Genomic DNA, 27383 nt, shown 5'->3' on the forward strand with positions numbered 1-27383 from the left:
TTAATGAATGCTGTATAAAAAGGTATAATACCTATAGTAGGATCGCAAATAAGCGATAAACAAAAAAGAAAAAACAAAACAAATATATGGGAGGTTATAAATGAGAGAACACGTTGGATGGGGTGAAGTGTCCTAAAATAAGTTCCCTGGAGGATACTTCAATCGTCCCCCCAATGTGTAAAAATAGCTCTCAGGTGCACTGGTTTCTCGATGCAGTTATACTATATGGAACCCTCCAGTCAATACCCAGAAAAATGAACCCAACAAACCGGGATCAGTAAGGGTGAACAGAGTGGCAGAAACCTGCATACTCAGGAGAGAACTGTGGCAACAAGGGCTAACAAACTAAGGTATGTACACTAATGTGATAACTCACTGTCCAGGATATTTTCAATGTAGCTGGGACAGTGATCTGGTTGTTGGAGCCTAGTCTCCAGTGGCCAGGGGAATAGGACTGTGGGAGAGAGAGAATCAACTGTGCTGAACAAAGTTCACCTCCCCAACCCCATAAGTCCCTTACCTCTTCCTGCCTCTGAGGTGGCTATCTCTAAATCCAGATTGCTAGTATCCCTCGTGAATGAACCTTAGTTGTCCAATGAATGTTTGCCGAGAAAAATGCCACCGGATAACTGCCTGCCTACATAAACCCTCCAGTCAGTGCCCAAAAGAACGTATCCAACAAACCGGGATAAGTGAGGGTAGACAAAGTAGCAAAAACCTGCATACTCAGGAGAGAACTGTGGCAACTGAAAGTAACAAAACAAGGTACGTATAACCTGTGATACTGTCCAGGATATATACAATGTAGCTGAGACAGCGATCTGGTTGTTGGAGCCTAGCCTCCAGTGGTCAGGGGAACCGGACTGTGGGAGAGAGAGAATCAACTGTGCTGAACAGAGTTCCCCACCCCAACCCCACACGTCCCTTCCCTCTTTCTGCCTGTAAGATGACTATCTCGTAATCCAGATCCTATTAACCTAATGTCACACGTTGAATAACCTTGATTGTTAACTAAATCTTAGCCTTTTTGGCTAAGCCTCCGAAGAAGGCGCAGATAGAGGCGCCGAAACACGTGTCAGGCAGGCAGGGAGGTTATTCGGTGTCATTACTCTCGACTAAGATTTAGTTAACAATCAAGGTTATTCAACGTGTGACATTAGGTTAATAGGATCTGGATTACGAGATAGTCATCTTACAGGCAGAAAGAGGGAAGGGACGTGTGGGGTTGGGGTGGGGAACTCTGTTCAGCACAGTTGATTCTCTCTCTCCCACAGTCCGGTTCCCCTGACCACTGGAGGCTAGGCTCCAACAACCAGATCGCTGTCTCAGCTACATTGTATATATCCTGGACAGTATCACAGGTTATACGTACCTTGTTTTGTTACTTTCAGTTGCCACAGTTCTCTCCTGAGTATGCAGGTTTTTGCTACTTTGTCTACCCTCACTTATCCCGGTTTGTTGGATACGTTCTTTTGGGCACTGACTGGAGGGTTTATGTAGGCAGGCAGTTATCCGGTGGCATTTTTCTCGGCAAACATTCATTGGACAACTAAGGTTCATTCACGAGGGATACTAGCAATCTGGATTTAGAGATAGCCACCTCAGAGGCAGGAAGAGGTAAGGGACTTATGGGGTTGGGGAGGTGAACTTTGTTCAGCACAGTTGATTCTCTCTCTCCCACAGTCCTATTCCCCTGGCCACTGGAGACTAGGCTCCAACAACCAGATCACTGTCCCAGCTACATTGAAAATATCCTGGACAGTGAGTTATCACATTAGTGTACATACCTTAGTTTGTTAGCCCTTGTTGCCACAGTTCTCTCCTGAGTATGCAGGTTTCTGCCACTCTGTTCACCCTTACTGATCCCGGTTTGTTGGGTTCATTTTTCTGGGTATTGACTGGAGGGTTCCATATAGTATAACTGCATCGAGAAACCAGTGCACCTGAGAGCTATTTTTACACATTGGGGGGACGATTGAAGTATCCTCCAGGGAACTTATTTTAGGACACTTCACCCCATCCAACGTGTTCTCTCATTTATAACCTCCCATATATTTGTTTTGTTTTTTCTTTTTTGTTTATCGCTTATTTGCGATCCTACTATAGGTATTATACCTTTTTATACAGCATTCATTAAAGGTTATGTTTTACCCTCTGTATATATGCATGGATCTCCACTAGGGGGCGCCCAATTTATTCTGACCCACCAGGTCTGCTTCTCTATTTTCATACAATTGTGTAAGGGTTACCCCCTGGTCTGGTCGCCCCCGGACACACATGAGGTCTTTTCCCCTTGCTGGGAATCGCACTCATTCCTTCCTTACTCAGTTCATTTTAACACAATCATTTTATCTTCCAGGGAAAATACTACCACCAGGTGAGAGGAACAGTTATGGGGATGGCTTGTGCCCCCTCATATGCTAACCTCCACCTGGGGTGGTGGGAGAGTACAATGGTGTTTAATGAACATAATGAAAAGTATACAAGGCACATAAAAATATGGAAAAGATACATCGATGATGTATTGATCATATGGACAGACACCTCTGACTTCTTTTTAGAATTTGTTAACATCTTAAACTCAAATAACATCAATTTGAGACTGACGAGCAAAATTGGCGGTAACAAAATTAACTTCCTAGACCTCACTATCTCCCTGTCAGATGAGGGAGTACTTACATCTACCCTCTTTCGGAAACCTACGGCAACTAATAATCTGCTGAACTGGACGAGCCATCATCCACCCTCCCTCAAAAAAGGAATTCCAATTGGACAGTATTTGCGTCTGAGACGCAACTGTTCCAACCTAGATGACTTTAAACTGAAGGCCAAAACTTTACAATACCAGTTTAAACAAAAGGGATACCCAAATAGATGCTTAAAAAACGCATACAAACGTGCACTATTAGTAGACCGTAAAGACCTGTCATCTCAGGAGATTATCAGATGCATAGGGAATTTTGATGCGGGCTGGCATCAAATTATGAATATCCTTGATAGATTTTGGCCCCTCCTACACCAAGACCCACATCTACATAGGGTGATCACACCCAAGGCGTCAGTGACAGCAAGAAGGGGACACAATATCAGGGATATCCTAGTCCCTACTCACCTTAAAACCATACCTCAGAAAACTGCATGGCTGAAGTCTCCAGTACTAGGCACATATCAATGTGGAAAATGTAAGGCTTGCAAGTTTATACGCTGACCCTCCAAAACCTTTCCAGACTCTTCAGGGACACAGGAATTTAAAGTTCGCAACTTTTTTAACTGTCAGTCTAAGGGTCTTGTATACCTGCTCTCTTGCTCATGCAATAAACTATACGTGGGAAAAACTTCCCGTAAGTTTAAATTGAGAATAAGGGAACATGTCAACTCAGTTAACCCTAGAAGACAAATTGATACCCCAGTTTCGAAACATTTGAAACTACACCATGGGGGGTCCCCTGGAGGGATCAGATTCTGTGGCATTGAAAGGGTCACACTCGGACCAAGAGGGGGAGACCTAGATAAAAGACTACTTCAAAGAGAGAGCTTCTGGATCTATAAGCTCAAAACCCTGTCAACGTCTGGACTAAATGAGGGTTTTTCATATACACCCTTCATTTCAGACTGATGATACCTGGTCTGAGACATTATTCCTACATCCATACGTTTCTCCTTTGTGTCTGTAATCTACATGGGATACATTTATACCTTTGTAAATAAGCTTAATACGCCTGATACACTTGTAAATTTTGTAATATAGCGTGTGTAGTGTTTAGTTTAGATGTATATATATTTTTTCAATTCTTAAAATGTTTTCATTTGCTATATTATTTTGACATGAATACCACTTAAATGACCATAATAACGGAGTACCAAGATGACGTCTCTATGACATATAGAGATAGGTATACTCCTTTATTTACTCTCATCTTTGTACATCCTATGGGGTGCACTGTCACATATACATTTGGACCTATTTACAGCAGTGATCCCTCAGTATACCCACTGGATATGTGATTATGACTCACATCAAACTGAAGTCTTTTGGTGTGGGTGTACCACTTTCAGTTTTCCCTTGACTCTTATCTGTTGAATCATCATAACCATTCAGAACTGATTTAAATCTTTAATACATAATTAGTATCTGGATATACATAATCTGGATGCCATTCCGAGACACATTTGGAATATAGATTACCATTCTATGGATATTAATGATGGATGAGTAATCTTAGTGTCTCATACAGCATAAATATGACAGGGCACTATGGGGGTTCATTGGGACCTGTATATACAGCTAATTTGCCTTTTTGCATGCAGTATAATTATGCTGATAGCTTCCTCTGGGCTATTTTCACTGGAGTTCGTTCTTGTGTATCCTCCTTGCCTCTCTACGTACCCGCCCAACTGACTCGGATGGGCGGGGAAACAATTAGATGTCACTGAGGATCGTCATACACTCTGCATATTTGGTCACGCCCACGACGTGATCCAGCCCTCCCGACGCTCTGACGCACAGACCACGTGACCCTACGCTCTGCCGGTTAGACCACATGATTCGCGGCATGCCGGGTCACGTGATCGGAACTAAACCCCACCCCCATGTACATCTTGTGGTCCGCAATGACGCGGTGATAGGATCTCCATGAGGGAGATGCAGTACAGCTGGAACTTTACTACTCCCACAGTTCCTATTGGTCTTGGCATATTTCATATATAAGAGACTTCTTATCAGTTTTATGTTGGCCCCTGACGAAGGTGCTTCTCTATAGCACCGAAACGTACGTTGGGCGTTTTTCTTCTCATATGATATATATGAGCACTGGGCACTGGTGGATGTAGCACCATGATTATCACCTAATGTAATTTACTTTCCTTCTATCTTTCCTATGCCTGTCTAGTTAGATTTACAGGGAGAGAGGCTTCTTAATTTAAACTATCAGTCTGTTTTTGACTGCTTATTACTACTATATACTAACTTCTATCTCCCTCTCTCTCTGAGTTAGCTCTATCTGGAGCTTCTGTTATACTAATTATGGACATCTCCTAGGAGGTATTTATGGCTGGGACCTAGCCACTGGATACTCATTCCCTTATAGCGAATTATAATAAAGCTGGTAACTAGGGTTGAGACATGAGGTTATATGGCGTAATTATATCCCTACCTATACCCCCTTTGGTTGGCATGGAATTCTAGTACCACCTGTATATACTTTATTTAATTATTACTATTATTATTTTTTCTGTTGATGGGTCTCTAGTTACTATCACAGCCTTGCAAGCCAGGACTGTTGCATTAGACTCTATCGCTATATATATTTCCAGATATGTAGCCAGTCTCAAGTATCACACTGAGACTGACCACATTTTGTATTTGTTGTTGGTTTTTGTCTATCTGGGGTTAAGCCACTCCTGAGATATCTGGAGTCTCAAACCAGTACATTTGTCCCTGCGTGGCACCTGTTACTATCCCCTTGGGTTACCTCTGGGGAAGTCTGTATAGGTGTACACCCAGAGACGTTTAACTGTTTGTTCTTTGCTTTTTCTTATGATCATACATTGCATAAGCCTGCCACAACGTCAATGTACCCCATCTTTGGCAGGTCCTACTCTCACAGTCTAATATCTGCTCTTATGAGATTAACCCACTTACTTGGGAAAAATTCCATCTGAGGCTCTCTGCAGTACAAGGCTAAATAGAGACCTGAGATGAGGCACCTTGCAAAACCAAGGAGTTGGCTAGACTCCAAAATATATATATATATATATGAAACATGGGGGATGGTTGCACTCACCTGAACATGCTTAAATGGGGTGCGGCTGGGGGCCATATTATACAATAAACAATACACAAGATCCAGCGCACTCTCCTATCTACTAAACAGCAACTTCAATGTTGACAGATTTTATTAGTTTTTAAAAGTTTTTTAAAAACACCTAATCTAGGCAAAAAAAAAAATATATTTAATAATTCCCTCACCCATGGGCGTAGGAAGCGGGGGGGACGGATCCCCCCCAGGAAATAATGCGGGGGGGACAGGTATGCTGAAATCCCCCCCAGGTTAGGACTGGGAAAAGAGAAGTCCGACTGTCCGAGGAGTCTAGGAGACGGTCGGAGTGCTGACACCGCGGCGCTGATGACATTTCGGTGCATTCGGATTCGGCTTCCGAATGCACCAGTGTACCTGTTACACACGAACAGGCGGAACCGCGTGATCGGCACTCCGGGGTCTCCTTCCGGTTTCAGTGTGGCACGGGCGGAATGTGCTGCAGACGCACAGCACATGTCTGAACTCCAGTGGCAGCCTGTCAGGGAGGAACCTTGGCTTCAACTGAGTTGAATCAACTCCAACTCTCCAAGCAAAGCTGCTGGCTCACCTGCACTGCTGGGACCACAGAGACACAGCCTGGGTAAGTAATGTTTATAATGTTGCTGTGTTAATTAAATCATGTGTAAATATTAGCAATAATTGTGTTAATTAGTCGTGTAAATATTAGCAATAATTGTGTTAATTAGTCATGTGGAAATATTAGCAATAATTGTGTTAATTAGTAATGTGTAAATATTAGCAATAATTGTGTTAATTAGTAATGTGTAAATATTAGCAATAATTGTGTTAATTAAATAATGTGTAAATATTAGCAATAATTGTGTTAATTAGTAATGTGTAAATATTAGCAATAATTGTGTTTTGTGTAGCATTAGCAATAATATACTGTTTTATGTAGCATGGTAATTCCTGTTGCTTCTCAAGACTAGTGGCCCCTATTCTAACAATATAAAAAAAAATAAAAAACATTATATTATATAGCATTTTTCCCTGTGACTGTAAAACACAATGCAGTTTAGCCCATACTTTGTTTTTTTAGTAATGCTATACCAGTTTATTTTTACTGCTGCTATACCGGTTAATTTTTACTGCTGCTATACCGGTTAATTTTTACTGCTGCCATGTGGGTTTATTTTTACTGCTGCTATACCGGTTAATTTTTACTGATGCCATGTGGGTTTATTTTTACTGATGCCATGTGGGTTTATTTTTACTGCTGCTATACCAGTTTATTTTTACTGCTGCCATGTGGGTTTATTTTTACTGATGCCATGTGGGTTTATTTTTACTGCTGCTATACCGGTTAATTTTTACTGATGCCATGTGGGTTTATTTTTACTGCTTCTATAACGGTTAATTTTTACAGATGCCATGTGGGTTTATTTTTACTGCTGCTATACCAGTTTATTTTTACTGCTGCTATACCGGTTAATTTTTACTGATGCCATGTGTTTTTTTTTTTTACTGCTGCTATACCAGTTTATTTTTACTGCTGCTATACCGGTTATTTTTTACTGATGCCATGTGGGTTTATTTTTACTGCTTCTATACCGGTTAATTTTTACTGATGCCCATGTGGGTTTATTTTTACTGCTGCTATACCGGTTAATTTTTACTGATGCCATGTGGGTTTATTTTTACTAATGCTATATGTCGGTTTATTTTTACTGCTGCTATACCGGTTAATTTTTACTGATGCCATGTTGATACCGGAGAAACTGACGGAAGCGAAGCACAGAGAGATGGACACAGGTTTCTTCAGGAAGGAAGAGATTCTTTATTGGATCACCGATCGGGACTCAGAGGGACTAGCGTCACCAAAATACCACAAGTTCTGAGTCCCGGACAATAGTGCAGGCTCCCTATATAGGCACATAACTCCTCCGATATTAAGCTCCACCCGCACATTCTCTTGACCAATCAATACAAATAAGAATTAACTTCCTGCTTGACCGCATGGCTTGTCCAGCACAATGGAGGAGGGGGAATACTACATCCTGTATTCTTGCACATGCTCCGTACACTACTGATCGTATCTTGCCTCGTGCAAGCAACTGATCGATACGTCAGCATATGCACGTACACATGCCACGTGGTAATCTTGGCCTACTAAATTTATTTTTACCGAGATTCCACCACATTCCCCCCTTTGATGCCTCTTGATATTTTACAATTACTTGAGGCATCACTTTAACCTTGGTTTGCATACACCGCAAGTTACCTTGAACCAGACCAGACTTATCTATGATGTGAATCTTCAACACTCATCTTCCTGCAGTGGTTCTCCCTGATCTAGAGCCTTATATTTATAAATTGCCATTATCTGTGCAGCAGCCTTCCTCTCTGCTATATTTTCTATCAGGCTTTGCACAGACCTAACTACTAAGGGTATAAGACACGGCAGGAGTAGACACAACATTAAAATCAGTAGGACTCCACCTACCACTGCCTTAAGCCCTCCAAACCACTCATACCAGCTACCAAACCAACTACTTGGATTATACCCTTTCCATACCTGAGTAGGCACATGCGCTAGTTTAACCATATGGCTAGTAAGCTCAGCTATTGCTTGCCCTTCGTCATCTATTTGAAGACAGCAATTACTCAGGTTAAACTTCCCACATACACCTCCCTCTACTGCCAAAAGGTAATCCAAGGCTAATCTATTTTGGTAGACTGCCGTCCTCATCCTGGTGTTATGCTTCGCTAGGAGATTGAGCGCTTGTGATGTTTCGTTAGTAATAATCTCAACCACCGCCTGTAATCTTATAATACGGTTGAGCATATAAATAGGGGTTCTGTAACCAAAGGTACCATCCTCAGCCCACGTGGCTGGCCCATAATAATCTATGATACGCTGGGGAGGCCATTCATCATCTTCCCAGGCGCCTATCTCTATGGGTCCCCTTTTCTTCCTATGATTCACATCATACACTTTAACACCTAAAGTCTCACCTGTTTCAATCGGTAACAAGAAGAAGGACGGTTTGAGCATACCCAACACACATGCCCCTTCCCAGTCCTGTGGCAACTCCGAATAGGCTTTCTTACCACAGATCCAGTACAAATTTGCTGGGGCTCTCCAGGTAGATGTGATAGATAAATCAAACCACACATCCTTTAAATTGGCGTATCTAGCAAACGGGTTAGATGGTTCTGAGACATTTGAAGCCGACCACCAAGTTGTATTCTTTGTATCATCATCATAAGCTTTTTGCCCTAGACAAGTTAATTCTCCTACAGAAGTATTATACATTATTCCTTTCCTTGCTATGCAAACATAACCTATGATGGAGGTCTTTAATCTCCACTCAGATTTACCTCTAACACTCATATGATAATCGGCTTGTGTAGATATTAATTGGTCAACTGCCTCAGAACCGGACATTACCTCCTTTGCTTCCCAAGGCCATTGGTCTCCCATGTTAGTACCTCCACACACATAGCAGTTGGTAACATTAAGACTACCGGCAATACTTTCGGCTAAATCAATAAACAGGTTTTTAGCATTATGGGGGATCTTATTATCTATGCTCATCTCTTCATAAAAGGAATGGTATACTTGATGAGTTTGGGAGGATACCGTATCAGTCTCTATCCCTATAAACAATACTGTCCCAGGATCTAAACCCGTCCCGTATATCTGAAACCCAAATAAATTGCCATATTTGTCTAAGAACTTATCGGGGTTATTTATAAGTATATGGATGGGATTACATTCCATAGACTTACAATATGGGCTGGTAGGCAACTTAGTCACTATCATGTCTTTGTCTACTGTCTGTCCCCAAGTCGCCCACCCCACACAAGACCAATATGGGCAAAAGTTATAGTCTTTATTCGGGCATCTAGGACTAACATAAATAAATACAATAAAAAAGGCTGCGCACAAATATAAAATCCAATGGTTAAACAAAAAAGGAGAGAAATAGTCCAGCTATTGTGTCCTTACAAGTGTCCTTGGATGTTGAGGTCTTCTACTTGTATAGTGGTATCACTTGATATGAAAGATAAAAAGGAACAAGGAACAACCAATGGTGTAGTACGTAAAATTCAGGTATAGGTGTGAAAAGAAATAGTATAAAACTCACATTTACCAGAGCTAATATCCAGCTCTGGAGTGAAGTGCGTACAGCGGTTTAATCCCCGCTTATGGGATATAAGGCAGGTTCCTCTCCGTGAGTGGTTTTCGATTCTCGGAATAAAAAGAAGAAACAGCCAATAGTGCTCACTGTGAGCACTATTGGCTGTTTCTTCTTTTTATTCCGAGAATCGAAAACCACTCACGGAGAGGAACCTGCCTTATATCCCATAAGCGGGGATTAAACCGCTGTACGCACTTCACTCCAGAGCTGGATATTAGCTCTGGTAAATGTGAGTTTTATACTATTTCTTTTCACACCTATACCTGAATTTTACGTACTACACCATTGGTTGTTCCTTGTTCCTTTTTATCTTTCATATCAAGTGATACCACTATACAAGTAGAAGACCTCAACATCCAAGGACACTTGTAAGGACACAATAGCTGGACTATTTCTCTCCTTTTTTGTTTAACCATTGGATTTTATATTTGTGCGCAGCCTTTTTTATTGTATTTATTTATCTTATTTCAAAGGGTTTGAGGGATTCCCTTTTTTTAAGGTTGCTGCCAAAAGTTATCTAGCGCTGTCTTATTCTTTTTATTTATTATCATCTAGGACTAACATATTTATTTTTACTACTGGGACAAATATATTTATCATTAGACCCATACGTCCTCTCCCATCTAAGATCCCCACATACATTCCACGGCTTTCTACCACTTGATATCGCCTTACACGCATCAAATAGCAGAACACCCGAAGAATGTACGGATTCTAACACCGTCTTATTAATTAGGGTCCCCTGAGGATCTCCATTCCTGAGAGTCAACCAAATTGTACGGGGTTGATACTCCGGACTGAAGCACTTAGGTTCTCCTACTCCTAAATGGCACACACTATAGTCTATATTTAGGTATCTACATCTCGATACATCTCCTTTACACTCGTATTGTGAATGCCAAATTAGGGTTTGGGAAATATGGTTACCTGTTCTTGTAGTCTTAATGCATACCTCACAGCTAGGAGTGTCGGTACCTCTACCTTCCTGAATATAAAAACACACATAAATAAACACTATCATCAACACATCTTTCGCCGTCATCCTCAGTCTTCGTCCGTGCGAAGGCACCTCAGCTTCCAGGATGTAAGGGCTGCAAGGAATGGAGTTCTGCTCGTCTTCACAGGAGTCCCTTCGAGACTTTCCCTGGCTTATACACTATATGTCGGTAAGCGGACAGGCTTTATTATGGCCGTCTAAAAACACTCACTTCACCAAATCCCTGTAACAATAAAATTTGTAATCCACAATAGTTCCTCGTTACTCCGACTGAGTAGTGCGTTTTAACCGGATCTTGCAGGGATTCTCTGGATCTGCTGTAACTTGCCAAGAATCGACTGCTGCTGGTTTAACCCTGGAGTGATGTATCCACGGAGTCACTTCGGCTACTTTTATCGCTGTAGGGGTAGACAAAAGAACAACATAAGGACCTCTCCACTTGGGCCCTAACGGTACATTATTCCACTCTTTAATCCACACTTGATCTCCTGGATGATAACTATGAACAGGGGGATAAATATTCACAGGTAATCTATCTTGTACCCATTTCTGTACCTCCTCCATAGTCTTACCCAACTCTACAACCTGCTGCCGGGTAATTCCTTCTCCCAACTGACTCAAGTCCCCCCTTAAGTTACCAAGTACGGGAGGTGGTCGTCCATACATGATTTCAAAAGGAGAGAGGCCCATCCTTCTGGTAGGGGTACTGCGGATTCGCAATAGAGCTATGGGTAAGAGAACGTTCCACTTAAGTTGGGTTTCCTGACACATTTTAGCCAACTGGTTCTTAATAGTTCTATTCATTCTCTCTACCTTACCAGAGCTCTGGGGTCTATATGCAGTATGAAGCCTCCACTTTATACCAAGCATATGAGTCAGTTGTTGTAGGCACTGATGAACAAAAGCTGGACCATTGTCCGATCCTATAGAACAGGGTAGTCCATATCGGGGTATTATTTCTCGTAGCAGGAATCTCACAACTTCTCCTGCTTTCTCTGTACGAGTAGGACATGCTTCTACCCAGCCTGAATAGGTGCACACAATTACCAGCAGGTAATGATGTCCACCCGATTTAGGCATCACTGTAAAGTCTATTTGTAGATCGGACATGGGGAGTCCCCCCATAAACTGGACTCCTGGTGGCTTTACTGGTCCTTGTCTTGCATTATTTTTAGCACACGTTACACATCTTCGTACAATGGCCTGAGTCAAGTTGGACAATCTTGGTATGTAGAAATGTTTTCTGAGAGATTCTTCAGTACTGTCTCTCCCAGAATGTGTCCCGTTGTGATAAATTTGGACAATTTCTACCGCTAGTGATGCTGGTATGACTATTCTTCCATCTTCTAGCTGATACCACTTGTTCTCCAAATACTTTCCTGGTTCAGTCTTTAACCACTCCTCTTCTTGAGCTGTATAAACTGGAGTCCATTGAGACAGTGGAGTTGGTATAAGAGCAGCTATATGCCCCACATACTCCTGTCTTCCTGATTCAGCAGCACGCTTAGCTGCACTATCTGCCATCCGATTTCCCTTGGTTACATCACCATCTCCTCTCAGATGCGCTCGACAATGTATGATACCGACTTCTTTCGGCTCCCACACTGCTTCCAATAGTTGTAGGATTTCAGCTGCGTATTTGATTTCTTTGCCTTCTGAATTCAGTAGTCCTCTTTCTTTATACAAAGCTCCGTGGGCATGAGTGGTTAAAAACGCATATTTGGAGTCCGTGTAGATGTTCACTCTTAAACCTTCAGCCAATTGTAACGCTTGTGTCAGTGCTATCAATTCTGCCTTTTGTGCTGATGTTCCTTTCGCCAGTGGCCGAGCTTCTATCACCTTGTCTATTGTTGTCACTGCATATCCTGCATAGCGGATCCCTTCTTTCACATAACTACTGCCGTCGGTATAATATTGAACATCGGGGTTCTGGATGGGAAAATCACGAAGATCTGGTCTACTTGAGAATACTTCATCCATTACTTCCAAACAATCATGTTGACTTTCAGTAGGTTGTGGCAAAAGGGTAGCTGGATTTAAGGTGTTTACAGTCTCTAAATGCACTCTGGGGTTTTCACACAACATTGCTTGATACTTGGTCATACGGCTGTTACTAAACCAATGATTTCCTTTGTAATCCAACAACGTCTGTACTGCATGTGGGACTCGTACATAAAGTTCTTGACCCAGAGTGAGTTTATCGGCTTCAGCTACTAGCAGGGCGGCTGCAGCTACGGCTCTTAGACAAGGTGGAAGTCCGCTGGCCACTGCATCCAATTGCTTAGACATGTAGGCAACAGGTCTTTGCCATGATCCCAAGTACTGTGTCAATACTCCCACAGCCATTCTTCTTTGCTCGTGTACATATAAGTAGAATGGTCGTGTGTGATCAGGTAGACCTAATGCTGGGGCACTCATCAAAGCCTTCTTCACATCTTCAAATGCCGTTTGCTGTTCTTGGGTCCATAAGAAGGGGTCGTGCTCTGTACCTTTGATAGCTGCGTACAGAGGTTTTGCCAGTATCGCATAGCTGGGAATCCATATCCTACAGAAGCCTGCTGCCCCCAAGAATTCTCGCACTTGTCTTCTATTCTTGGGTATCGGTATTTGGCACACAGCTTCTTTTCTCTCTGGCCCCATAATTCTTTGACCTTCAGAGATATGGAATCCCAGATATTTGACAGTTGGCAAACACAACTGAGCCTTCTTTCTAGACACCTTGTATCCTGCCTTCCAGAGAATGTGTAGTAGATCGTGCGTTGCTTGCTGACAGATTTCTTTTGTAACTGCTGCTATCAACAAGTCATCTACATATTGTAACAATACACACTCTCCTGGGATGGACTCGAAATCCAGTAGATCTTGACTTAGGGCTGAACCAAATAGGGTAGGTGAATTTTTAAACCCTTGGGGCAGTCTTGTCCAAGTCATTTGGCGTTTTGAGCCCGTTACAGCGTTCTCCCATTGGAAAGCGAAAATACATTGACTTTCTGCGGCAATTCGGAGGCAAAAGAAGGCATCTTTGAGGTCTAAGACTGTAAAGTAAGTAGCCCCGCCCGGAATTAAAGCAAGCAGGTTATATGGATTGGGTACAACTGGATGTATACTAACAACCGCATCATTGACTGCTCTCAAGTCCTGCACAGGTCGATACTCATCTGTACCGGGCTTTTGAACAGGCAGCAATGGGGTGTTCCAGGGGGAAGTACAGAATTTTAGGATACCATACCGTATGAACTTATCCAGATAGGATTGGATGTTCTTCTTAGCCTTCTGCGGGATGTGGTATTGTCTTAGGCTCACTGGATAAACCCCAAGTTTTAGTTCAATTTTTATAGGTGGAATATTGCGGGCCAGTCCTGGTGGGTTGTTCTCTGCCCAAACTCCTGGTATGTTAAATAATGTCTCATCACTCCTAGGGTTTTGGCTAGTCAACGCTGTATAAAGTCGCCACTCTTCTTCCTTTGGTACGGATAATGTCATGATACCTGAAGGTCCATTAAACTTTAAGGATGTTGTTCCATTTGGTAGGAACGTAATCTGCGCTTGTAATTTTGATAGCATATCACGTCCCAGCAATTGGACTGGACATTCAGGCATATAAAGGAATTGATGTTTTACTACGTGGCCTCCCAATGTACAGAGTCGACTTTTAAGAACCGGTTTTGCAGCACTTCTTCCAGTTGCTCCTATTACAGTAATAGTTCTTCCAGATGGAGGAGCAACTGGGTTAGTCACCACCGAATGTTCAGCACCAGTGTCGATCATGAACGCACTCCTTTTTCCCCCTATTGATACATCGACCATAGGCTCCGCTCGACCAAGGGGGATGGAGCCCGGTCGGTATCAATAGTCCTCCATGACCGTGTCAGCCAATCCTACAAAGTCCCTGCCTTCTCTATCGCGGGACCTTTGCGCTGCTGGGATATATCTATCTTCCCTAACACTTCCTCTGTTCCCATTGCTCCCTCTATTACCATTACTCCCTCCGGGGCCTCCTCTACCTCTCGCTCTGCCTCTAAAGTTTCCATAACCTATCCTAGGTCTGTCTTTCTCACACTGTTCTCTTCGAGGACACTCATTTCTCCAATGCCCTTCTTCCCTACAGTATGCGCACTGATTTCTACTTAGAGGTTCCTCATTCCATCTACTATCGCCTCTATCTGGGCCCCGTCTATCTACGCCTGCGATCGCTACCGCTAGCATGTCTGCCTTTCTACGCATCTTGCGCTCTTCCTCTTTCTTACTTTCTGTTTCCCTATTCATGTATACCTTATTCGCTATCTCCATTAGTTGGGTGATGGACATACCTGCAAACCCTTCTAACTTTTGTAGCTTGCGCTTAATATCTCCATAAGCTTGGCTGACAAAGGCGGAGTTCACCATTCGGGAATTGTCTGCGTCTTCTGGATTAAAGGGGGTATACAAGCGGTATGCCTCCAATAATCGGTCATAAAAGACACTGGGCGCTTCATCACTTTTCTGAATCACCTCAACTGTCTTCGACATGTTAATGGCTTTCTTTCCTCCGGCTTTCATGCCAGCAATTATAGCGTCTCTATAGGCTCTGAGTTGAACCATATCAGCACCATTTACATTCCAATCGGGATCGGTGTTGGGATAATGTGTTGCGGCCCATGCTGATGGATTGGCTTGGTTTAAAGTACGGGCTTTATCCTCTAGTGCTTTAATGGCCGCTTGATTAATTCTTGTCCTTTCCTCATTGTTGAATAAAGTCATTAATAACTGCTGGCAATCAGCCCATGTCGGGTTATGTGTCTGTACTATTGAGGTGAACAGATCAGTCATAGCTTGTGGTTTCTCAGTATACGAGGAATTGTGGGTCTTCCAATTTAAGAGATCGGTTGTCGTGAATGGGACATATACAAAGACTGGGTCAGCATGTGCCATTTGGCCTGCGGCATCGATATAGGCTGACCCAGGATTCAGACGAAGAGGCATCTGATAGTGTTTTAATTGTTGGGCACCGGTCAGCTGTCGGGTCTGTATGGGGCTACGTGGAGGGGCGTCAGTCATAGGTTCCAGTCGGGGAGAAATAGGGTATGGGGATGTGGGAGCTTGGTTTTGGGAAAAGGTTGTAAATAAAACACTTCGAGCCGAGCTAGATGAAGCTTGACCGGAAGTCTGAAGTGGCGCCAAATCAGGATATTCGTTTTTAATGGGGTTGGTTCTGATTCCGGAAGGGGAGATTTAGTACGAGGGGGGGTGGATCCTGTACTAGAGGAGGAAGCGGAAGTGGATGAGGGCAATGAGGGGAGGGGTGCAGGACTTCCTGCATTTGCGTCACTTCCTCTTAACGGAAAGTAAGGGGGCGGCAAAGGGATCTCGGACTCAGGGGGCGTGTCCAAAATGGGCCTAACACCAGTCCTAGTGGACAAACAAGTCCTAGCTACCATGAGGCGACACTGCTCCTCGTGGCATGTCTGGAGCCATTTTGGCGAGTCATTTACGGCCTGTCTCCAACAATCAATATAAGGAAACTGGCCGTAAAGTTCAGGCCTACCTGATACAGCCACGTGTAAGCGCTGTACCAGAGTTGGATCCAAACTGCCACGTGGCGGCCATGCCGCAACCAAAGTAGGCCACTCCCTAGTACACAAAGTGACCAAACGTACAGGAGACATTTTAACCCCAAAATCACAAGTTTTGAATCCCTTTTTAAAATTCTTCACCATACAACCTAAGGGATCCGGAATCGTTGACTGCGACGCGCCCATACTTAACAATGGAACGTCATCGACAACGAATACTATACACACGTACTATTCAACAGTCACACCCGTTTCCTCTGGCAACAGCACCACGTGGTACGGTTACCAAGTGAAACGTACACAATAACAATAAACACTCAGGGAATTCCCGTACACACACAGCTGTTACACCAGTCACTAAATAATCAATATTATGCCCTTTGGCGTAACTATACAGTCACCCACGCTATAATTCTCTATATACGAATTACCCGTCTATAACACACCCCAGTAACATCGTCTTTTACAAATAGCGGTTACAGTACGGTTAGCATAGGTCAAAGCACAAGTTAAGGTCACAATACAATTATTAGTGGTTATGGTGTTAAACATGCAATGGACGACAATGATTAGTACTTATATACAGTGTCAGTAAATATACAGGGTTATGGTACCGTGCACTATAATACAGCAACACACTATTAACACTCTCGCTAGACGGCTGAGCTCGCGCTATCTAACAAGATATACACTTTACTAAACAATCGTTAACACATTTACAATTCCCAACTAAACTATTGGCCAGTACCTTGAATGGACTACCTAAAAACAATCTACATACGTTTTGGTTAGCCACACTGCCCAATCACCATATATAGCGAGCTAGAGGACCGAATTTACACAGACGCCTCTTAGTCGCACTATCAAAAGTCTAGTGGGTTCCAAATTTACACGCCTTCCCACTTAGCCCAGATAGGTTGAGAGCTAGCGAACCGAATTTACACAGACGCCGCTTAGTCTCCCGGTCCCTCCGACCTAGCGAACAAAATATACACCCTAGAACGCTAGTCTAGACAAGACACCGGTGTCCGGCTAGGGCTATTTACACCAGAGCCCCGCCTGACTAACAAAATCAAACGGTCTGACTAAAGAGCGTTCGATCGAGCGGTGCGCCTTCGCTCCTTCCCTCCGACAGAGGGGGCAGATACACAGATTCAAACCCCTTTGGGCCTACCGCACAATCGGTATACCCCTAGTGGGTTCTGCCGTCTAAAACAGCAGTTGTCTTACCTCCTCGTTCCTGAACCTGAGTTCACACTCATCGACGGGGACACCCCAGCACTTCTCACGTACAGGCCGATGATCTCCTGGACAACAGACCAGTGGCGCCGAGACGAAGGGAGGTCCACGCAGAAGTTCAGGGGTGCAGCCGTAGAGAACGTGGGCAAAGATAGACCGTCTCACGCCTCTGCCTCTCAGCTACCGTTGAACGATGAGCTTCCCGGCCAATGCACCAAATGATACCGGAGAAACTGACGGAAGCGAAGCACAGAGAGATGGACACAGGTTTCTTCAGGAAGGAAGAGATTCTTTATTGGATCACCGATCGGGACTCAGAGGGACTAGCGTCACCAAAATACCACAAGTTCTGAGTCCCGGACAATAGTGCAGGCTCCCTATATAGGCACATAACTCCTCCCATATTAAGCTCCACCCGCACATTCTCTTGACCAATCAATACAAATAAGAATTAACTTCCTGCTTGACCGCATGGCTTGTCCAGCACAATGGAGGAGGGGGAATACTACATCCTGTATTCTTGCACATGCTCCGTACACTACTGATCGTATCTTGCCTCGTGCAACCAACTGATCGATACGTCAGCATATGCACGTACACATGCCACGTGGTAATCTTGGCCTACTAAATTTATTTTTACCGAGATTCCACCACAATGTGGGTTTATTTTTACTAATGCTATATGCCGGTTTATTTTTACTAATGCTATATGTCGGTTTATTTTTACTAATGCTATATGTCGGTTTATTTTTACTAATGCTATATGTCGGTTTATTTTTACTAATGCTATATGTCGGTTTATTTTTACTAATGCTATATGTCGGTTAATTTTTATTAATGCTATATGTCGGTTCATTTTTACTGATGCTATCAGAGCATCAGTAAAAATCAACTAACATTTCAGCATAGCATTGCTTGATTTGTTGATTTTTACTAATGCTATGTGGGTTGATTTTTACTAATGCTATGTGGGTTGATTTTTACTAATGCTATGTGGGTTGATTTTTACTAATGCTATGTGGGTTGATTTTTACTGATGCTATGTGGGTTGATCTTTACTGCTGGATAGTGCTCTTCAGATTACCCTCTCTGGATTGCTTTAAAGGACCACTATAGTGCCAGGAAAACATACTCGTTTTCCTGGCACTATAGTGCCCTGAGGGTGTCCCCACCCTCAGGGTCCCCCTCCCGCCTGGGGAGAGGAAACACTTACCTTTTATTCCAGCGCCGGGCGGGGAGCTCTTCTCCTCCTCTCCTCCCATTCGGCTGAATGCGCACGCGCGGCAAGAGCTGCACACGCATTCAGCCGGTCTCATAGGAAAGCATTATCAATGCTTTCCTATGGATGCTTGCGTGCTCTCACTGTGATTTTCACAGTGAGAATCACGCAAGCGCCTCTAGCGGCTGTTAAAGAGACAGCCACTAGAGGCTTTGAGGGCTGGATTAACCCATTTATAAACATAGCAGTTTCTCTAAATGGGTTAACCCTAGCTGGACCTGGCACCCAGACCACTTCATTAAGATGAAGTGGTCTGGGTGTCTGGAGTGGTCCTTTAATAGTTTGATTTATTGGCTTGAGATACGGATTTGCATAAGTGAGGTGGGAGGAAGGGAGGGTGGGAGGGAGGGAGGGAGGGAGGGGAAAGCTAGGCTTTCCTATTCAGGCAGCACTGGGAGCGCTACCTGGAAGGGAGAATGTCATTACATCTGTCACCAGTGCGCTGTGTGCTAAGATGACAGATGTATTTTATGCCTAGAACAGTTCCAGACTGCCTAAGTCACGTATGCCGGCTGCCGGGGGGGCATCTAGCAGTAATTCTGGAACACGCACTAGGTTAAAGATGCTATGTCAGAAAATGGGCTAGATATAATAAACAAATTATTGTAGAGAAATTAAAAAGTTAATGTTATTCTTAAATCTTTTGTTATCATTCAGTATTATCATTCTTCTTTATAATTTGTCTTTTCTAGAACCTTAGTTTATGCTTAAAAGTCAGTTTGAGTGAAGAAAGTCAGAATGGATATCCGCAAGTTTTTTACAAAGCCTAGTAAAGCAAATACATCCTCATCAAGCTCAGAAGCATGTCAACAAAAAGAGATCACTGAATCACCAGTCAGGCATCATTTTGTTGAGCCAGAAAAGGAATATGCTGAGACAGTGTCTTTAAAAGCAGTTGGCCTCATGAGTGACTCAAGTAGTGATGGTGAGGAAGACCATGCTTGTGGTCCTGCAATCAAAACTGTAGAAGATGTTCATAGTAAATTTAAAACCTACACGAAAGGAAAAGGCATTTCTCTTCCAGCTGATGATGAGAAAACATTACGAGCGGCAGTGGTACCAAATCAACCAGACTACAAAACAATTCCAGCTCAGACCATTGTAACGCAAAAGGCAAAGAAGCGTGTTCTACATTTTCAAGAGTGCTGGTTCCAAAGCTTTCCATGGCTGCACTATAGTTTTACTCTTGAAGGGGTACTATGTTTCTACTGTGCTAAAGCAGCTGTCCTGAATCTGTCTCAACTCGAAAAGAACACTGAGCCAGCATTTGTGTGTGTAGGCTTTAAAAATTGGAAAAAAGCTATTGAAAAGTTTAAAAAACATCAGAGTTGTTCTGCTCATACATATTCCATGAAGCAACTATTGCATCATAAAGATTCGCAACCCATTAATACTCAGCTTTCACTACAAATTCAACAGCAACAGAATGATGCATGGCTGTGTCTCATCAAGATAGTACAAACAATAGCCCTGTTTGCAAAACAAGGTCTCCCTCTTCGTGGCCATGAAGACAATGATGGCAATTTTAAACAGTTTCTGCTTGCACGAGCAGATGATGTGTCTTATCTAAAAAATTGGATATCACACAAAGCAGAATACATGAGTCCCGACATTCAAAATGAGATTTTGAAGTTATTGTCTCACACCGTATTACGCCTTATTCGGAAACAGATTGGGAATAATGCCTTTGCAATTATTGTTGATGGCACACAAGATATATCTGGTCAAGAACAAGAAAGTTTCTGTATCCGCTATGTTGATGAAGACTTGTACCCACATGAGGACTTCATAGGCCTATATCAAGTTGATGAAACAAGTGGATCTGCAATCGCACAGATTGTCAAGGATGCTTTATGCCGTAATGGGCTTTGTATGTCAATGTTGCGAGGGCAAACATATGATGGAGCTTCAAATATGGCTGGTAAATATCATGGTGCCCAGACATTAATCAAGTAAGAACAACCACTTGCCATTTATGTCCATTGCGGTGCACATTGCACAAATTTAGTTATTCAGGCCGCAGCACATCAATGTCCAATAATGGAAGATGCACTTATGTGTGTGCAAGATCTTGGCAAACTCTTTGGGCAATCTATGAAATGTAGAAACACATTTTCAGAAATTGTGCATCGTGAAGCTGAAGGGCCTATTAAAGTCTTGCATATTAAACCATTGTGCCCAACACGCTGGACTGTTAGAGTGAAGCCTGTGAAAAAAAAGTTCTGGATAATTACCAGCTGATTTTGGAAACACTTGAAGAAATTGCAAATACCAGAAGTAGTGGAGATATAAATCCACGTGCACGTGGCCTACTACAACAGTTTAGGCAAGGGAAAACTCTACTGGGTCTTCAAATCTCTCTTAGCGTCATGGAGATCTTAGAATGCCTGAATGTAGCCTTGCAAGGCAGAGAACAAACTATATCAGGACTTTTAGCAAGTGTACAACGGACCCATGATGCTATACAAAAGTTACGATGTGACACGTCCTTTGAAAGAGTTCTTGCTACCACTATTAATTTAGTGGAAAAATACCAGCTAAAAGAGGTTACTGTACCAAGACAACCTAATATTCCTAAACGTCTTCAACATGGGCCAACTGAACAATTTCATGCAAAGACTGTGAAGGAATACTATTGTCCTCAGTATTTCCAAATAATGGATATTATATTGACACAGTTAATGCAGCGTTTTGACCAAGAGGGCTTACTTGTATATGAAAAACTGGAAAATGATCTGTTAACAGGACAAGCTAGTGATGTTCTTCCCCAGTATCCAGAGATTGAATATCATCTTCTCTCTGCCCAGATAACCACCTTATCAAGTGTTTACAAGTACACTTCAGTCTCTGAGGTTGTAGACATTTTGCAAAAGATGCCTGCCAGAGAAAGATGCTTTTTCTCTCAAGTAGAAAAATTTGTCAGAATCCTAATAACTATTCCTGCTTCTTCCTGTGAAGCTGAGAGAAGTTTTAGTGCACTGCGTAGATTAAAAACCTGGTTAAGGTCCACAATGACCCAGAAATGTTTGAACCATGTTGCTATATGCAACATCCATAGAGACATAATGGATAAACTAGACATTGAAGCCATAGCAAAGGAATTTGCAATGTGTTGTGATCGCCGCAAAAAAGTTTTTGGATTTTAAAAACTTGCGTTCTTTAATGTGTGAGCTGGCAGTGGCAGGCACATATTTACAGGAACAGCTACCTTGCACCTAGTTAGCTGAAGTACGCTGCAGTGGTTGTGGTGCTTGGAGGGTCTCACTCTGTCTGCAGTTACAAAATTGTTTCTATTTATATAGTTATAGTATTTAATTGTATTTATACAAGATCTTTTGAGAATATTGGTTCTATTTATATAGTTATAGTATTTAATTGTATTTATACAGGATCTTTTGAGAATATTGGGTCTATTTATATAGTTATAGTATTTAATTGTATATATACAAGATCTTTTGTTTTGTTAAAATCAGGCAATAGTGCATTACTTAAAGTATTATTACCACTAGTTTTAAGTGGAATAACTGAAATATATGCCAAATGTTTGGTTAATTTCTGTGATCTGATAAATAAAGAACTGTTCCTTTTGCATATTTTTTTGTTGTGAGATATTTCACACACACACACACACACACACACACTTAAAATTTAACGTTATAAACAACTCCCAGTTTAGAAATGCTGTCCCCCCCAGATTTTTGTGGGTTCCTACACCCATGCCCTCACCAAACCAAGTACAGCCCATGGCACCCTGAAACTCAGCACATCCACTCACCCCCCACACTCAGTAAAACCTCTATCCCTTCTGCACACACTACAGCCTCCCAATGCCTCCATTCACACACCACATCCTTATCCCACTGAACAAACTAAAAAACCCTATCTCTCACACACAAACACCATAACCTCTATCCTACACACACACACGCAACACAACCCCTACACCCCCCCACCCAAAATAGCCCCTGCACACTATCTCCATCTCTTCACACACTACATTCTGGTATCCTATCCAAGGAGTGTCAAGTAAAAGGTTTTCCTTTCAGGGAGGAGACAGGGCATATGTTGCAACACAACATGTGCTGAGTGTAAGTTATTTTTGTACAGGTTTTCTTATTTTAAAGAGGTCTATGACCCATGCCCATAGTTGTCACAGCAAGTGTTTGAGGGGGAGCAACTGCATTTTTCCTCAAGCCCCTGGATGCCACCTGCTAAGCTTGTAACTTGCTAGGCTGGAAAGTCTACATGGCTGGCGCTGCTTAATCGCTCTCTCAGAGAAGGGAATCCCCAGCTGATGGGGAGAGATCACAACTCCTGTCTCTTATTAGAGTTGTTATAACCCATCATAGCCATATCCCATAAATCATAGGCCCTATCTTGTCAATTACAGCCTCTATCCCACCCATCACAGACCCTATCCCCTATCAAATCCCCTATCCCTTCTATCACAGCCCTATCCCCCATCATAGCCCATATTCCCCCATAATACAGTCCCTATCTCTCCTACCCCACTACAGCCCCTATCACCCTCTGTGCTCACTACAGTTTTGATCCCTGCTGCACCCACTAAGCAGAATTTTACAACATGACAGGAGGCTTCGTATTTCTTTAAGTCTCTCTTTACTAGAACTCCACAGCGGCACAGAAAAACAACCAATCAGAAAAAAGTTAGGTACTATAAAACTCCCCTCCCCATGCATCATTTTCTCTTTCTTTGCTGCTCCGCAGTCAGTACAGGTCAGAGTACCACTGCCTCCTGCTTCTAGTTGGTGGCTTTGGGTTTCATTATGATTTATCTATGATTTATATTAATTATGCTTAGTTTTTTAAGATTACTGTGCATTTTGGCTCTTCTTTGCTTCCCCTGGTTTTCTTTGGGGATATTTTCTTTTACATTGTAGTGGTTTTATGGGGGTTCCTGGAGATACCTATTCAGTTTGCTCTCCCTTCGATTTCACCCTCCCCCCCCCAGTTTATATCTAAGATTTCTGTGAGTTTTACTGACAGTGTATACCACAGATTGCTGTGCGTTTTGCTGCCAGTGTATATCACAGATTGCTGTGCGTTTTGCTGCCAGTGTATATCACAGATTGCTGTGAGTTTTGCTGCCAGTGTATATCACAGATTGCTGTGAGTTTTGCTGCCAGTGTATATCACAGATTGCTGTGAGTTTTGCTGCCAGTGTATATCACAGATTACTGTGAGGTTTGCTGCCAGTGTATATCACAGATTGCTGTGAGTTTTGCTGCCAGTGTATATCACAGATTGCTGTGAGTTTTGCTGCCAGTGTATATCACAGATTTCTGTGAGTTACAGGTATATATGAAACTCAGTTATACAGACTCTGTACAGGGTGTATACAGAGCCAGTTGGCTAGTTAGCTCTAGGATTGATGTGCTTCACAGTATATATATTCTGGTCCAGCTATGGAGTCTCAGATGAGACTATTCTGGTATGAATTCACTGTCCATGGCATATGTTAAAAGCTAAGCAGACCTGGCTCTGGCTCAAACTGGTATGGGAGACCAGTCTATGCTGATGCTATTCTATTTTATCAGGTTCTATGGGGAGATTCATTGAATTGACATTTGTTTAGCCCTACTCCTGAAAGAGACCATTGGTACATTACCCTTCAGATGGTGTGATGATGATCTATAACAAGATAAGAATCTCAAACAGATCTGTATGTACATGTGCATACCAATTCACAGTTTAGGGAATGTATTGCTCAGCATATCTTGATTTTATGGACACTATAAGCTCTGGAACAACTTCAGCTTATACCCAATACAGCTGGAATACCACTATTTTGCCTGCTGGGCCTTTAGGGACTGCCAGTCCTGGTTAAGGTTTATTCACACAGTGTTACGCTGTCTAAAAGGGTTGATGTCTAGGGGTCCTAGGTCACAGGATACCCTGAGGATTTACAGGAATTTAGGGGACTCTGCTCAAACTCAGGGGTCCCCATTACTCATATAATATGCAACCCAGCATTGACCTGCTCTGTCTGTGCCCCTATGTTTGGCCTGCTCTGTCTGTGCCCCTATGATTGGCCTGCACTGTCTGTGCCCCATTGATTGGCCGGCTATGTCTGTGCCCCATTGATTGGCCTGCTAGTTCTGCGCCTATTTGATTGGCCTACTATGTCTGTGCCTTTCTGTCTGGCCTGCTCTACCTGTGCCCATCGTTGGCCTGATCTATCTGTGCCCGAACCCCCTTTTGGCCACAGGCCTGGGGGAATATCACTGAGGAAAGCTCATTACCCACTGTTGACATGGAGATAGGTGGGTGTCCAGGCAAGCACTGCTGACATACTATCCAAGAGGACACCAGGATACGGGCACCTACATATGATTGGAAGGATGAAGGCCCTACAGTTCATGCTCTGAGGGGCAAAGCTTTTATGAAGATTCCCGGGCACGCAACCACGGTTTACACCAGCCCGGCGGCGGCACATCTCCAAGGGGAATCTCGTACAAGCAGGGACCAGTGCTCAGATGCCAACAGGGGAGCACGGTTTCCTTGCCTTCAGCAACTAAGCTTTAGCTCCTGACCCTTTCAGTTGGGTTTACTTGACTTGCTTTTCCGATCTGCTATTTACCTTCTCTCCAAGGTACGTATTTCCCTTTATCTACATTTTTTGTCGTTTCTTTGTTTTTGTGGCTTCCTATTGTCCTATCGCTCGGGTCGTCGAGAGGCCTGACTTGACCTCCTCCGACCTCCCGGGCTCTTGAGGATTGCGGAGAACGTCTCCAGCTTTCCACAGGCTACCGACAGTCATCCTGGATCCCGCGCATGTGCGCGGGATCCAGGCAGTCCGTTGGTAGTTTCCATCATGGTTTCCGAAGGTTGCATTTTCTCATCATCGCTTTCTGTTATTAAGCAAGGACACGGCCCGAGGTTGTATACTATTCCATCTACCATCGATCTGGTTTATTACCAGTTGATTCCATCTCTCAAGTGAGAGATTCAGAGAGAGAGAGGTCTCGTGGTCAGAGAGAGACCCACATCATGATCTCAGTCTTATGCTGATATTAGTAAATTGTGTACCCCGCAGTTAGTCACCCTGAGTCTCTAATGGACTCTAGTTTGGATTACAAGAGGGTGCGGCCTTCCATCGTCTCGGCCTGAGACTGATATTTTTATTTTCACGAGTAGAGAGCGGACCCCTCTCATAGACTGAACCGGACACTGATTCATTATTAGAGGGCGCAGCCCTCTCTCAACCTCAGCCCGTTACAGAGCTGGATACAGAGGACATGTCTTGAGTGACACATTCTCATAGAGGGAACCGGACACGGATGTAGACTCTAATGTTTGTTTATTAATGGGAGCGGCCCGCTCATGCTATCAGCCGGACGCTGACACGGAATTCGGTCACATTATTAGAGAGTGCGGCTCTCTCATACACTCAACGCACTACGGTGCCGTCCATTTGTTCATCACACAGGCTTGTACCTGTACAGGACAATGATGACTGCATAGAGGGGCGTCCCTCCTGCATTCAATTAGATCTAATGACCGTGCTACCGATTTCGTTATAGAGGGCTGCCTGATCGTGCAGGTTATACATGTTTAGACTGGATCCCTCTATTTCACCTCCTATAATGGATCTACTGGATCCAGACCACTGTATCCCACGTGAGAAATACTCAGAGGTATTACTGGGGGAGATTCCCCGCTTATTTACACACACTCCTGGAGACGATACGGCTAACGGATGAGCCCCAGTTGTTACAAGAGTGCAGGTTTTGGTATAATCCGCGCTATATCAAACAGGCAATTGCACTCTGTTTAAGATATTCAGACCATTGCGAACAAACTGCGCAGACAGTTTTTTTGCCATCTCAAGGTGACATGAGATCCTGAGACCTTCGTAGAGCAAACGGGCACTGCCTTGCTCAGGTAACAAGACTAGGGAAGGCCCACAACCCAGTCTGCAGATACACTGTGCGCTTGGATCACATGGAAAGACTGGAATCCTTGGTCGACTTGGGTTCTCTGGTCATTACAATCTTGGGATGAGATGACAGGACTGCTCCTACTCCTCTGAACACATATCTAGGGAACAGGGTTCGGATATGGAGGGCCCTCCTTCTATACTCGATATCCCTCACAGGAACCGTCTTGGTTTGTGTTCTCGCTAACCCACCTATTCAACTAACATCAAGGAGACCTACTGTGGACTCTATGGAGAAACCCTGTGTGTCCCTGGCTCCTAGACGGACGTCACAAGTTGGGATGCAACCTACCGCTGGAGTACTGCTCAGGATGTGTAGCAGGCTCGGAGATGGCTGCCGACGTTCTCAAACGGGACAACACCTGCTGCGGACGGTTGAAGCTAGGCCCTTG

This window comes from Pelobates fuscus, chromosome 9 (genome assembly GCF_036172605.1).
Source record: "Pelobates fuscus isolate aPelFus1 chromosome 9, aPelFus1.pri, whole genome shotgun sequence".
In the NCBI taxonomy this organism is placed as follows: Eukaryota; Metazoa; Chordata; class Amphibia; order Anura; family Pelobatidae; genus Pelobates; species Pelobates fuscus.